This window comes from Lolium rigidum, chromosome 5 (assembly GCF_022539505.1).
Source record: "Lolium rigidum isolate FL_2022 chromosome 5, APGP_CSIRO_Lrig_0.1, whole genome shotgun sequence".
Classification (NCBI taxonomy): domain Eukaryota; kingdom Viridiplantae; phylum Streptophyta; class Magnoliopsida; order Poales; family Poaceae; genus Lolium; species Lolium rigidum.
This window is the reverse complement of record NC_061512.1, coordinates 253652284-253657148: the sequence shown is the minus strand read 5'-3', so window position 1 is coordinate 253657148 and position 4865 is coordinate 253652284.

Sequence of the window (4865 nt, the reverse complement as noted above, 5' to 3'; positions counted from 1 at the left end):
AAAGGGAGGCTAACTTCTGACGAGCGGAGCGAGGCCCGTCGCCGGTAGCCAAGTAGGCCGAAGTTTTATCAGATTATAAGATAACCCACGGTGTTTGTAACCACTTCCCGATATAGTGAAGTTTTGCTGGCTGGCGCCCATGGCTTTTTCCCCTTCTGTGTTGGAACCACGTTAAATCTCGTGTCTCGCTGCGTTTTCTTTTATCGTTCTTCGTTATTTGCTTGTCGCTTTTATATCACATCGCCCCCACCATGTGTGAGTGCATCACACGGCGGCCATCAACGAGGCCGCGCTGCACCATGCCGCCGAGACTCGTCAACTTCGACGTGGTAGAAACGCACCACTCCACGTCCTAGCTCCACTATCCAACAGTTGCTCCCAAAACAAATGCCCTCATGAAGGATAAGGACACCAGTAGCGCCGCCATTGTCCGATCCGGGATACCCTGAGGAAGTCCTGTACTAACAAATTTCCTTTTTAGTATTTGAACTTTCAATGTAAGTTCTCTATATGGTGTGAGGTGAACTGAGAGGCCGTATATACCTCGATAATATGATTTTTCTCATCCTAACTTGATTTTTCTTTTCTTGTGCTCCCAACATACACCTCGATAATATGAATTGCTTCTGATGTCTATTTTCCACAATGCTGAACCTTGCGGGGAAACAACCTTAATCATGAACGTTCTATGTTGTACCGCGCTATTTGTAAGGTCATATGGCTAGGGGAGTTGCTAACCCCTATTGCAGTTAGTTAGTTGGGGTCGTTGAATCCAAGTTAAAATGTCATAACTCATGACTAACATGAATAATGAAGCAATCTAATGGTTTTATTGCATTTTTTCAGCTGCAACTCATATGTAAGTAATAAAATTTTAGTCGTGATATCCTACGAACCGCAAAAATCTCAATTGAAGCACATATTGCAACTCATGTATAACACAAATCACGATGCATTCCAAGGGTCTAGAAGTAGGCTAAGAATTAAGCCAATTTTTAGTAGTACGAAAATTAAGTTGATTGTCACTAGACCGAGAATTAGTTCTATGCAACAAGATACACCCTTTAGAGTGATGTCTCTTCTCCAATATTGAACCCCACGGGGGACATTAGTAGGGAAATGCTGGAACCAAATAACGATCCCATGACACCAAAAAGAAATCAAAAAATCCTTGTGATCATGAACTAATTCCTTGGGTAAAGTGTAGATTTTCATAGAATTGCATGGGCTGCTGGTTCATAATATATAATCAAGTAGTGCATTCAATTTATTTACCCTATATTTCCACATTTTTCACGAATTACAAAATTCAATAGAATTTCATCCTAGGCACCCTATATTTAGGGAAATTGTGTCACTTTTACCCCTTCTAATATTTTTGGGAGATGGCATGTGGTTTGTGGCTTCCCTCTATTTTTTCACGCCCGGACCGGTTTGACTCTACTTTTTTTGAACAACTATCAGCCCCAAAGGACCGAGAGTCACTGCATTAATTGTTACCGGGTTACAAATTATAATGAGGACCACAATTAAACTAGAAATTGCAAAAAAGTCCCCCGATAAAGAGAAAAGTACACTAGAGTAGAAAACAAAATTTTGATCAAGTCCTTCTCCACAAAGCTCAGATCGAAGCTTCGAAGCACGGCCATCCGAACCCTCGCCTAGGACTACACCACTTGGGAGAAAGCAAATGGGAATCGCCACATTGAAGCAGTAGGAAGGCCTTCAAGTTGGCACATCGGCCTGGAAGTTGATGAAGAACAGACGCCGACACACCAACCCTACTACTACTCTATACAACCTGTGCAGCGCATCCGGGTCTTCTTATTTGACTCCCAAAGGGGCGGCAGAGAGGAGAGACTGAGAGGGGAGGGGAGAGTGTGAAGTGATGTTGGTTTGGCTCCACTGAACAAGCATAGATTAAACTGTGTGGGTGTGAAAAAATAAGAACATTGCAGAGAACATCAATCTTTAGTGCAGTTGAAGTTACAAATCTATACTTATCTATAGAACCTATTTGAGTCCATCATGCTTATAAGAGAGTAGACAAGTGAAGCCATGAATCATGGTTCATTTTTCTATCATAAGAAATAACTTTTACTTACATTACATAGCCTTGCAATTTCAGCACTTAATTAATCCAAAAATACAAAAACATTTATCTTTCTTCCATTTGTTCCTTCACATAAGCTACACCAATACCATTACCATATCACTTTATTCTTGATAGCATTTATTTTACCTTTCATTTTGCATTTACTTTATTTGCTTTGCAGTATATTTACTTTGTTTACTTTACTTTATTATTTGTTTTCAATTCTAAATATGAAACCTTATGATTAATAATCACTTGGTGGAGTTGGGGACACAAGGCAATACTATTTTGTTTTTTAGGTTGCTAGAAGAGGAAAGAGAAGTATAATTCCTACTGCAGCTTACCGAGAGTTTGATATAAACCCTCGACTTATCCTTGCCGGGAAGAAGCCCTTGCATACAATTTGCACTTGGAGTCTCAATAAATTGGTATCCTAGTGAATCTGGTGTCATCACTTCTCCTCCTCCGTGACCAGAGATGCTTGTCCCTCCTCCGCCGCCGGAGATGCCTGATCAACAGGGCGACGCTACGCAGGCGGGCGTTGTCAGACGCAAGAGAGGCGAGCGGTCTTATGTTGTGAACCATGTCGAAGTGTTGTGTGTCTACCGTGGTGGTGGTGTGTGCCAACATGGCGGCGGCGAGGGGGTCTTTATGTAGCTCAGCCAAGGAAGTTGAGTCGTAGACGACACATATGTGGCACGCGGAAGGATGGGCGGAGAGGCCAGGCCACACACATCGATGGAATACCAGGAGGAGGAAATACACACGGCTTTTAATTTATTAGCGTTTGGGATGGTACTAGCTCCCTCTGTCTCAGTTTACTAGTCTTCCCTGTATTTCTAGGTCATCAATTTAATCTATATAATTTAAATTATATGATGCAAAAATTATATCATTAGAAAATAGAACATCTAAACTTTCTAATGATATTATTTTTGTAACATATAACTAATGCTAACTTGATCAAATTTGCGATCTAGGAGTACGCGCACGTCTAATAAACTATGAGAGAGGGAGTAGAAGAAAACAAGACAGGCTCATTCAAGAAAAATAATACAAAAAGTTTACACACGACGGTAAATATGGCCATCGTTTGCGATGGTGGGTGTCTACGTTGACACTTAATACGGGCTTAGCCATGTGCGAATTTTCTGTTACGGTCCCAAAAGCATCTACATGTGCCTTGTACCCGCTGCCAGTACTGTCTCGATCGTGCACATACGGTCGAAATTATTGAGTGTGACCGTTGTTCCGCACCACACACGGAAAAGATCTTCCGTCTTCTATGGGGGGCATTAAAAGTCTCAATTTGTACTAGTGCACCAGCATTAGAGAAGATGAAGAAGATAGGAGAAAAATCAAAGAAGGCTAAGGCATCAAATCCAACAGAGCCTAGTGCCTCAACTTCTCAACACTGGAACTTGAGGCGCATGTTAGCAGTCAAGAAGTTTCAGATGCACCTGCTTCTAGGTGGTTGGCTAGATCCTCACGAGAAGCACCAGGTCCACGTTATGATCCAAAAGTCCTCATCTTCATATGATGATCGTTGGCTAGGTCCTCACGAGTAGCTCCAGGTCCACTTTATGATCCCCCAAATCCCCAGAAAATGAGTTAGAGCAATCACTTCATGATGCAAAGAAGAAACGAGGTGTGCTTCGGTGCGCACCCTCTCCAAACTCGCGACTTATCGCCGAAGGGGTACGGTGGTCCCGATTTTGTTTTTTTTGTGCTGCCCGCCGAAACCCATATCCAAGCCCAGTGCAAGACTCGTATGGGTATACAGGGCCTGGGCGTATCTATACGGACGACCCCACGTGGGTGGGTCCCACGTGCTAAGCTAATCACCGTGATTAGCTCCCATTGCATGCATCGTTTTCATCGGCACTGGAGATCTGATCGAGCTGTTCCACGCCGTCGCTAGGTTGAACGCAAGCGGTTGTTGCCGGCCCGGCCGTCGGCGGTTGTTGCCGGCACGTCCGTCGCCGCCGGTGGTTGTTTCGCACGTCGACGCCGCCGACCGCGCGCGAAGCCCCCCGCAGATCGACGACCTTGGAAAGGCGCGCCACCGGCTCGGCATCTTCCCCGCTAGGGTTTAAAATTACAGGTACCATGACTTCATCTTGTAGCATAGTAAGAGGACGCAATTCTGCCGGTTTTTCAATTCTAATTATGGTCCAATACTACAGAATATGGAGAACTCTATATCTGGTATGATTGAGGAACAAAACGAGTACGTCGGCTATAATTCCGATGACTCTGAAATGGAGGAAAATTTGCAAGCACGAAGCCGGCCGGAGCGAAGATGAGTTTGATGTGAGCCACTATTTTTCATTTCGATTACCAGCAGTCCAAAGCATCATCAAATTATATATGGTTCCTCATGTCATAATTTATGCAGATTGCGTACGATGAATTTGATAATGTTGACAACCATAGCGAACACACGAGACGATCAAAATGATGAGAACCATGGTGAACACACGGACAGTCTAAATACTAGTGAGGTATGTGTAGTGACTCATACAGTGACATAAAATGATGCATGAAATGATGGCAACTGTAAAATTTACGGTTACTAAATTTCGAAATGCATTAATAAATTTCAGGAACAATTTGACACGCAGCTTGAGTACGACTATTACGGTGAATCTGACTTGGACACGGGCCACACCGATGATGTGGAAGGTGCATCAGTTCCCGAGGATTCTGTTGACATGAGCCAGGTTGTTATCTCTTTTTTATCAGTCTTATATAAGCTGGAACACATAAA